We start from the raw sequence: 10,768 nt of genomic DNA, 5'->3' as shown, positions 1-10,768 counted from the left end.
CCATTTAATTTAGATTTTTGTGGATTAAGTCCAAGGACCATAGACAACTTCTTAATTAAATAAATCTGGTTGGTTGTGAACTTCACTGAAGGCACATTCTTTCCTTGGGTCACAATTTAGTTAGGTCAGTATGATCTGATAATGATCTTCAGGTGTAAAATATACAGGCTATTGTTTCATTCACTATTGAAGCGATGATTGCATGGTGATATGCTTGATCCAATCATGTCTCTAAGGCAGCAGCAGCCCCAGAATTTTGGGAAGCATAGCCTATAAAGAATAGCAATGAAAGTAAGTAGAAAAGATGCTTAAAGGCATAAATTGTTACAGTTACGAATTCTGTATAACTTCAATAAAACAATCACAAACAGCTATACTGAAATCTCTGCAAGTAGCATTTATCAATTGTAAGGAGAGTGTGTAGGTATTTGCAAAGGTTTTTTGGTTCCATTTTGTGCACGGACTGAGTAGTTCTGTGTGGGAGAAATGCTGATGGATGATGTGGAAGAAAATTTTCTCTCTGGGACCAAGAACTTTTGTCAGAAAAGAAATATGCAATAGTCAATTATGTAATATTTTTCTCTCATTTTGGTTTAAGCCCCTGTTCACAACCATGTTTAACTATAGAGGGATTGAAATGTACCTCCTTGTGCTGAAAAAAAACTTGTGTTCTAAACAAATTTACAGCATATGTCGTGAGCTTTGGGATTTCATTCAGAAATTCATGCAAATGAAAATGCTGTTATAAAGTTCAGCCTGTTTCCTGATTTTGACAGCTAATGAAGTATGCTAATTTTGGTCCTGCCTAAACATGTATTCTTTACAGATTCTCAAATGTTAGTGGTGTCATAGAGAGTGATATATCTCCCTTTCTTTGCCTCTGAAAATGCAGTATAGTTTAATGAACAGGAAGATGTGTCCTGTAAAGAACTATACAGTGGTACACTCTTAAAGAGGTACTGGCTTTCTCAGCATTTTTTCTAAACCATTGACCTCCTGAAGTTATTGCTTTGTTGTGAAACACTTTTGCTTTCCAAAACAAGGACGTTTTGTTGTCTTCTGGGACTTAAAGTATTTTGAATAAGAACCATTTTAATTTTTTTTTTAAGACACTGTGTTTGATTACTCCATCTACCATAAGACTTTTAAAAGGAGAGCCAAAGTTTGACTGTGGTTTCTCTGGGGTGTTTTGGTGAGTCAGAGACATTTTGTTGTATGAGAGTGGCCCCTTGTAATTCAAGATGGGGGTATAGATGACTGATTGTTTTATTATTACTTTTCCTATAATTCTGGTAAGGGAGATGCTCACAATGACACTAATAAAGAAAAAATAAAACTGGCTAGCTGTGAATAAGATTTTTGGGACAAAAAAGACATTATTTTCTGGTAGCTTCTTCAGTGGTCAAGTGGAACAGTGTACTGGAGTGCTCATGTTGAAGATGATGGTAAAACTCCCTTGCCTTTCTTCTTTTGACTCTCAACTCAGGGTATCCAGTAGTAAACCATGCTGCAGTGTATAATTACTCCATGTTTTATTTCACTTTTTAAGGGTCTTTTTTTTCCAACATTGTTTTAATTTAATCACACAAACCAGTATGCCTTGGAAAAGTCATTAGCAGAAGAAAGTAAACCAGCACAGTTAGAGCCAATATTACCTATGGTGTGTGTATGTATTGCGGATTTTGAAATATTTCCCTTGTAAGTACAGGAATGCTGCAGCAACCACAGCAACATCAATCCAGGCTGTATTAAATGTGATTTTCATAGTAACTTGTGAGTATGTTGAAAATCAGCAAAAACCAGAAACCAGCTTCCTTGGAAGGTAAGCAGTTTACCCAGTGGCTGCTAAAGAAAAGTCTTGATCCTGCAAAACCTTTAGCAAATTAAAAAAGGGTTCTTCTGGCTACAGATAGATTACATGATTACAAGATAAATGCTAGTTTGAACGTTGGGCTAGAAAGTTGCAGCAGAAAACATCAATTTGGAATCGAGGTGACTTGAAAAATAAGGTTTTCTTCAGCTGGCTGATAAACTGAACCTGTCCTAAAAGAGAATAGGTACTCTGTGATGGTATCTTCCCTTTTGCACAGTGATTGCACATGTTACCTTTCCTGTTATAACTACTTCTTCCTTTCAGCAAACAAAGTTGCAACAAGGCAGCTTATCAAGGTTATGTAATGATTGTGGCTGCTCTGCTGCAAAGTAGGATGTAGCAAAGATCTGTCACGTTACGAAGGAAGCTTTTCTGAAGTAAAGCAACTGTGCATGTATCCTGTATGTTATGTTCTTGCTCAATAAGGGCAGGTGAATAAAGCCATGGCAAGAGGTCAGGTTGTGGGTGCTCTTTGGGGGGCTAGCTGTGTTACCGTGTCTCTATGATAGTGGCCTTTACCAGTGCTGCCCAGCATGTTTATTTTTTTTTCTTTTCTATAAGTTGCTCATTTTAGTTCATAACTTCACTGAATTCTAGCTTTTGGGGTGAACTTCCCTATACTTCAGGCTAAGCCTTTCTTTCCTTTACACTAAGGTAGTCATGTCTAGGAATGATGGTTGGAAAAAATAAAACCCTTTATCCCTTTAAAACAATCATCTTCCAAATATTTTATTTACAAAACTGATTTTTCTTATGCCAGTCATAGGATCTTCTTTTGACAATCCAGGATGTAGTTCTTCCTACACTAAACCTACTCAAATAGGGCCAAATTTTGACTGCACCCAGAAGTATTAGCTTTGTTTAATTAAAATTTGATTTTCACTTCCTTTCTCAGTAGAAATGAGCATTTTGCCTTCAAAAGCTAGTTTAACATTAGTTAAACTTACAAATTCTGAAATGGCTGGTAGTTGTTCATTATTATTCATTATCATCCTTATTGTCACACTGGAGCTAGAACAGAAGGTTGTAACCAGATAACTAGTGCTGTACTATTTCTTTACAATACTTGTTTATGTGATTTTTATATTATGACATGGGTTGCAACACTGTATTTTGAAAAACAAATAAACAACAAACGCCCCCCCCCAAAACTAAATTAAACAAAACAAAAAAAGACACCTTCCTACCCCCCAAAAAAAACCAAACAAACCAACAACAAAACCAAACCGAAACAAACCCCAAACATCAGTGATACCGTTGCTTCAGGCTTGACTGCCTTTGGGAAGATTTTATATGGAATATATTTCTACTGATAATCCAGATGTGTGCTTTCCATTTTTGTTAGAAAAAAAGTATTTATCAGAATTAATAAAGTGGTAAGACTTAGAATCATAGAATAATTAGGGTTGGAAAGGACCTTAAGATCATCTAGTTCCAAACCCCCTGCCATGGGCAGGGACACCTCACACTAAACCATATCACCCAAGGCCTCGTCCAACCTGGTCTTGAACACTGCCAGGGATGGAGCATTCACAACCTCCCTGGGCAACCCATTCCAGTGCCTCACCACCCTAACAGGAAAGAATTTCCTTCTTATATCCAATCTAAACTTCCCCTGTTTAAGCTTTAACCCATTACCCCTTGTCCTGTCACTACAGTCTCTAATGAAGAGTCCCTCTCCAGCATCCCTATAGGCCCCCTTCAGATACTGGAAGGCTGCTATGAGGTCTCCACGCAGCCTTCTCTTCTCCAGGCTGAACAGCCCCAACTTCCTCAGCCTCTCTTCATACGGGAGGTGCTCCAGTCCCCTCATCATCCTCGTGGCCCTTCTCTGGACTTGTTCCAGCAGTTCCATGTCCTTTTTATGTTGAGGACACCAGAACTGCACACAATACTCCAGGTGAGGTCTTAGGAGAGCAGAGTAGAGGGGCAGGATCACCTCCTTCAACCTGCTGGTCACGCTCCTTTTGATGCAGCCCAGGATGCAGTTGGCTTTCTGGGCTGCGAGCGCACACTGCTGACTCATGTTCATTTTCTCATCAACCAACACCCCCAAGTCCTACTCCACAGGGCTGCTCTGAATCTCTTCTCTGCCCAACCTGTAGCTGTGCCTGGGATTGCTCCCACCCAGGTGTAGGACCTTGCACTTGGCATGGTTAAACCTCATGATGTTGGCATCAGCCCACCTCACAAGTGTGTCAAGGTCCCTCTGGATGGCATTCCTTCCCTCCAGGGTATCAACCGAACCACACAGCTTGGTGTCATCAGCAAACTTGCTGAGGGAGCACTCAATCCCACTGTCCATGTCAGCGACAAAGATGTTGAACAAGACCGGTCCCAGCACTGATCCCTGAGGGACACCACTCGTTACTGGTCTCCAGCCGGACATTGAGCCATTGACCGCAACTCTTTGTGTGCGGCCATCCAGCCAGTTCTTTATCCACCGAGTGGTCCACCTATCAAATTGATGTCTCTCCAATTTAGAGACAAGGATGTCGTGTGGGACAGTGTCGAACGCTTTGCACAAGTCCAGGTAGATGACATCAACTGCTCTACCCCTGTCCATCAGTTCTGTAGCCCCATCATAGAAGGCCACCAAATTGGTCAGGCAGGATTTCCCCTTAGTGAAGCCATGCTGGCTGTCACCAAGCACCTTGTTGGTTTTCATGTGCCTTAGCATGCCTTCCAGGAGAATCTGTTCCAAGATTTTGCCAGGCACAGAGGTGAGACTGACTGCTCTGTAATTCCCTGGGTCATCCATTTTCTCCCTCTTGCAAATGGGGGTTATATTTCCCTTTTTCCAGTCATTGGGAACTTCACCTGACTGCCATGATTTCTCAAATATGATGGCCAGCGGCTTCACAGCTTCATTCGCCAGCTCCTTCAGGACCCGTGGATGGATCTCATCAGGACCCATGGACTTGTGGACGTTCAGATTTATAAGATGGTCTCGAACCAGCTCCTCTCTTACAGTGGGCGCAAGGTCTTCATTCTCACAGTCCCTGCATCTGTCTTCCAGGACTTGGGTGGTTTGGTCAGAGCCTTTGCCAGTGAAGACCGAGGCAAAGAGTGAAGACCAAGGCAAATCATTTTAAGTGTCATTGAGTTTAAATGGAAATTGTGACCAGATTATTAATGTGTTGAGTTTGTGTGATGGCACATTTCCAAAGCATCAGCTCAGTGCAAACGGCTACATCTGCATTTCATGACTTCAGGGGAATGCCAAGGCCCAAGTGGGGTCTAACTGCAGAGCTGCATAACAGGACAATGGATGCCTTCTGGTTCTAAAAAATCGTAGAAAACATTTGAGCTATGTGTGGCCTAGTAGTATGTCTCCCTCACTGATATCACAGAGGTTTATTCAGGAAAGGTTTTAATAAATTTTATTTCTTAAACTTTTGGCACAATAACAGTTTAATTCAGGTCCACAAGCGGGATTGAGCAGGCAATAGAATGTGAGATAGAAGGTCAAATATGGTTATTAATAGTGAGATACTAGAGCATTCTGCTAACACATACGTGTGTGCGATTCTGTAAATCCCGAAGCTATATGGAAAATGGGTGCTCGGGTGCCTTAATCTTGGAATGGTTTAGAATTGTGAAGAATAGGAAGAGCAATTGGAAAGAAAACATGATTGATGGAGGCTTCATTGTGATGCATTAGCAAGCTCCTGTGTGAAGGTATTGCTTGTGATTTCTGTCATATAGCCAGATAGCCATCACTATGCAAACTAGAAACAGCATGTACTGCAAGCAAAAGAACTGCATAGGTTGTAACTACATATGTCAATGTATGAATTTGTATGGCTGCTATAGGGAATAGCCTTCTAAAATAGTTTCCCCTAGGACAAGCTATGGATGTCATTGCTTGCTTTCTTTGCATGGCTGCTAGTAGATAATAAGAATTTTTCTCATCTATACTATTTTTGCTGGAGAAGAGCATTGATTGAACTTACAACTTGTGAGCTTTATATAGATAGGAAAGTATGGTGCTTTGTATCTGTTTTACTTTGAACAGATTAGAAGTTTAAAGGCAGCTGAAATATCTTGTTCTCTGCAAGTTAAACCAAATGTAGCCCTTCACTGTGGTCTTCTAACGTTCTTTTGCACCATGTCTTTGCTGTTAAACTTTTGTAATTTTATCTTAAAAGATATTGACTACTCTTATGAAAATCAGGGTTCAACAGCCACAAGCACTTCCTTATTGCAAAGCCAGAGTACAAAGAACACACTTTCTGCCAAGAACCAGTGGCTAGTGTATGGTCTACGTTTCTGTTTTGAATGTGTAATAGATTGAAGTATTCTGAGGCAAAGTGAAGTTGGTGACTTAAAACCCATGACAAAGCAGTGAGAGGTTCAGAACGTGGGGCTGCCAGGCTCCTGTGTTGCTCCTGTACAGTTATTGCAAATTAAACTATTAGTGTATCTGTCTGAAGCGTGAGATTCTAAATCATGGTGACAGTAGACCTTGAATACAAAATTTTCTCTCAAACTAAACTTGCAGCATGAGATAACACAATATTTTCTGCTTCAATTCTTTTTAGTTTTTGGCAAGGAATCTGAATGATATTTAAAGACCAGGTGGATTTTCAATAAATACTGGCACTTGTTTTCCAAATTTCAAAGACCCTACAGATCACCAAGGTGTTACATTGCCTTTTTATATTTCTTATCACAATGCTGATGTATGCTGAGATTCTTCCTCAGTGATGGCAAGTGTTAAGCAATATTAATAGGAAACTTTCATCTTATAAAATCGAACGTGGATTTCTTATCTCTTTATAATGAGCAGGTAGATGAAGCAGAAATGACAAATAGGGTAGATATTCCTGAGATGCAGAAGTTTGGAGCCCTTTCAGATCTTAAATCTTTCCTTCTGGATGAACTGTGCATTTTCCATGTTGAATCATTCCATCTGAAATGCGTTTTATACATTGTATTGCATCTGAAGCAGGGAGAGGCTAGGAAGGGACCAAAACTATGGATTTGATTAAGTGTGTCAGGCAACCCAAACAGGAGGTAAAGTGTGGAACTGATAATCATCTTGGCTGAGGTTCAAATGGTGCTGGAATCAATTTTTTGTCAGGGCTCCTTTCCTTGCTGCAGCAAGGCCTGCATACAGCTAAGGGATTAATTGGAAAGAATGTTTTGGTTTTTGGTGTTGGTTGTTTTTTTTTGTTGTTGAGGTTTTTTTGTTTTTTTTTTTTGTTTGTTTTGTTTTTGTCATTTTGTGTGTAGTTTGTGGTTGGTTTGGAGGATTTTTTTTTTGGGGGGTAGGGTTTTGGGTGGTTTTTGGTCTTTTTTGTGGGTTTTTTGTGTTTTTTGTTGTTTTTTTTTAATTGCTTGCAAAAGTTCTTCCATTTTTTAGATTCTTCATGGAAAGCAAAGCTTGTTTTAAGAACCAGCTGTTGGGGAGCCAGTTCCATAGTTGTTTCTATAAGGAAGCTGGACTTTTGCCTTGGTCCCTTTCTGTCTTAATACAGAGGGAGTAAAACATGTCTGGAGGCAGTTAGCATCTGCCACCCAGATTTAGTTTGTTTCACATTGATTCCTAATAGGCTAGAAACATGACGAGAGCATTAAGGAGAGTGTGAGTGCCAAACCATCTCCATTAATTTCCAAGCAGCTCTAGCAATTACTTGGTGTAGTTTTGTCGTAGTGTTGGTCTGAAATGTATTTCCTCTCCAGGTACTTTGTGGAAATTTCAAGCAGACTTACAGGATGTTAGAACAAGCCACCTTAGTTTCACCAGTTCCATTAAAGAATGGATTGGGCTTTTGATTCTCCATTACAATTGCCTTACATGTGTTGCAGCAATTACTGGACCTCAAAATTATCAAGAATGAAAATTCAGCCTTTAAAAAAAAAAGAGTTGTATATGAAACATGCCCTTACAAGGTTTACCCACAGTCTTTGAACAGGCAGCCCCCCTTGAGGATGCTTCCCAATGCATACCTGAACTATTATGCCCCAATTTGGTTAACATGAGTTTCATTTCTCTGTACTCTAAGTACAAGTCTGCATTCAGACTCACATGACTCTTGTTTCACACTAATATCTTATTGTAGCAGATGGTGGAGGTGTCAAGGAGCTGCTGAAAACTGCCATGTTTATTATACCTTTTCAGCGCAGAATAGCTCATCTGTTCCTGTTGGCAGTGATTCCCAAGGGACTAGATGCCAGCTAGGATATTCAAAACACATTGTGTCCTGGCTGTGTTCTTGCCTGGCTTCGCATACTCTTTCTTCTGACTGTAAGAAAAGGCTTTTTATAGATAGGAGTACTTGTTGGACAAATGTTTTAAACCATCTTCAAGTTTAATTTATCCATCGCAAACATGAAAGTGGGAAGAGTGAGCACTGCTAGGCAGCCTAGTCTGGTTCTGTCACTGTATTCTGAAACGCTGATAGAGCAGGAAACCTTTGATAAACTCCGTAAGTCCCATGACTGCTGTCTGTAAGAGGGCAGGGTTAGACAAGAGTTGCATTTCTGTAGTATAGCACAAAGACACTGAAAGTGGCATCAAATTTGGCTCAGCTCTCAGCACAGGAGCAGCTCTGGTAACCCATGCTGTCAGGGTCCTATTATCTGAACTGTATTGTTGAAACCTAACCGGGTAAGCTGCTGGCATGAGTGTGGCTGTGTTGTGTCCCTTTACGCTTAAAGTTGCTAGACAAATTGAAACAGAACACTTGAATTCTGAAGTTACTTCACTGCTAACTATGTAAATTTTATTAGTGTTGTTCTTTTTGATTGCACTTCTGTGGACAGGCTTTTAGATTAGAATGGGAATGAATCTGCTTTCAACAATGAATGTCTTTGTTTTTAAGCTTCTGTATAAAGACAGTACTGTTAACATACTAGTCACTTAAATATTTGTGGAATTAACGGCTGACAAATATTTAGCTTAATTGGTGTTAATATAAACTAGGAAGGAGTTCATGAGAACCTAACCAAACTGATCAACAAGGCTGCATCTAACATGGAGGGAAATGACAATGAAAGTTCAGGTTTCTCCTTTATGCACATGCTTGTGTATGCTCTGGGCTGAGTAATAGGGGAGATGCTGCATTCCTGTGCCCAGCCCTGCAGTTGCTGTTGTCTGGCTGTATCTAGCTCTTGACAGCTTGACAGCAGACGAAAGTCAATATAGACAAGTGTGAGGGATCTTGCATCAGAAGGAACAACTTTAAATTACTTGCACACGTTGCTTGATGTGAAATGAACCGCTTAGGAAAAAAAAAAGTAAATCTTGGCATCATTATGGATAAATCATTGATACCATCTGCTTTTTACAGAACTCTGGTCAAAAGAGAAAAGAAATTTCATCTCCAACCCAAATGATCAGTGGATTCCCTGGAGCATTGGGATGGATAGTGTTTGTAGGGCCAAGTTTTCATCTGAGTATGCATGTTTGGACACAGCTCACTGACAATCGATGACATGAACTTGCTGCTCGAAATCCAGTCTCTTCCTGCACGCTTTTGTGTCTGTTGCAGAAGTAACTCATTTTGTTGCATGACTGAAAGTCTGAAAGCTTCCATGCAGGGGAAGATGATGAAAATGCAGAATGACTTAAAAACAAACAGAAAACAACGCCCTGTCTTTAGCATGATGATAGAAACAGCAGCTCTTTTGTTCTTGAGACCAATCAGTTCCTCTTAGGGAAACTGAGATACTGTAGGTGGGAGTAGAACCATCTAGAAAGTAGGAGTAAGAAGACAAAATTTGCTGTTACGTAGAGGTGAAACAGCCAAGTATAATATGAAGCAAAGCTTTTGGTTTTTAATCTCTCTTTAAAGTTTGCCTTTACTGATGTTTTCCATTAAGCTTAAAGTACATGAAGTGTTTTTACACAGGCTGTTTCGGGATTAACTTTATTTCCTCTCCATTTCAGAGGACTAAAACCTAGTGGGAAATTAATTATGTGAGTCCAAAACTTCCATTTAGAAGCTTGACACAGTATAAGAATTGTTAAATATTACAGAGGAATAACAGAATAAAAGAGTTAATACATTTTCAGATTTTGACAGCTATGGAGGGTACACAAAGGTAAAATATGATATATGTTCTTTCTCTGGAGAAATTGCTGTCTGAGACTTGTGCATGTTTCTAGTATTTCACTGTGTGCACAGTTCTGTAAGGAAAATAGTGTGATAAGTTTGCTACCTCTGTTAAGAAACAGACTTTAGCTGTGGGCAATGAAAATCAATCAGATGAGATCACCTTCCCCCTTCAGTTGATTGGCAGTAGTGATGAAAATAGCTTAGGCACCAAAATCAGGTTCTGATGTTGAAAGACTCTTGGTGGCAGGATGACCTGAAGCTATTGACACAAAGTCTTTGTTTCCTTGCTGATTCCAGCACATCCTTGGCTATGAGTATAGAGAAACCTAGTAAAAAATGTAGGGGTGTCTTATGGATTCACTTTAGGGAATTTACATGACAGCAGGATTCCACTCTTTACCTAGCTTCTGGTTTGTATGGAGTCTACATATTCTTGGAGCCAGCTTAAACTTGAGGACTTCAGAATAATCTCTCACAATTTTATATGTAGCACGGTAACTTTGAACACGTTCTGGGAGAACTCATTAGCTTCTGTGACCTCAGGGGTTTTTATTTTTATACTTTTTTAATTACTGAAATGATATCCTGGTCCACGGTGAAAATTTGACTTTAAAAATCTTGGAGCAATTGTTTTTACAGTGGTCTAGTCAAGAGGAAAGATTGTTTGTATTAAAGACTTATTGTCTTATTACACAGAAGGGAAACTATGTTAATTAACCTGATAGACACTCCTTTTGTTTTCCTTCTCCCTGTATCACTTGTTTAAACACCACTACATCCATGGTGCTAGCCACTGCCCATCAGCGGTGCCCAGCAGGTCTGACGTGGG

Source organism: Pezoporus flaviventris, unplaced genomic scaffold, assembly GCF_033815535.1.
Source record: "Pezoporus flaviventris isolate CSIRO_AGI_PZ_B2104156 unplaced genomic scaffold, CSIRO_AGI_Pfla_v1 ptg000006l, whole genome shotgun sequence".
Classification (NCBI taxonomy): Eukaryota; Metazoa; Chordata; class Aves; order Psittaciformes; family Psittacidae; genus Pezoporus; species Pezoporus flaviventris.
The sequence above is the reverse complement of the archived record's forward strand: the minus strand, read 5'-3'. Positions refer to the sequence as shown.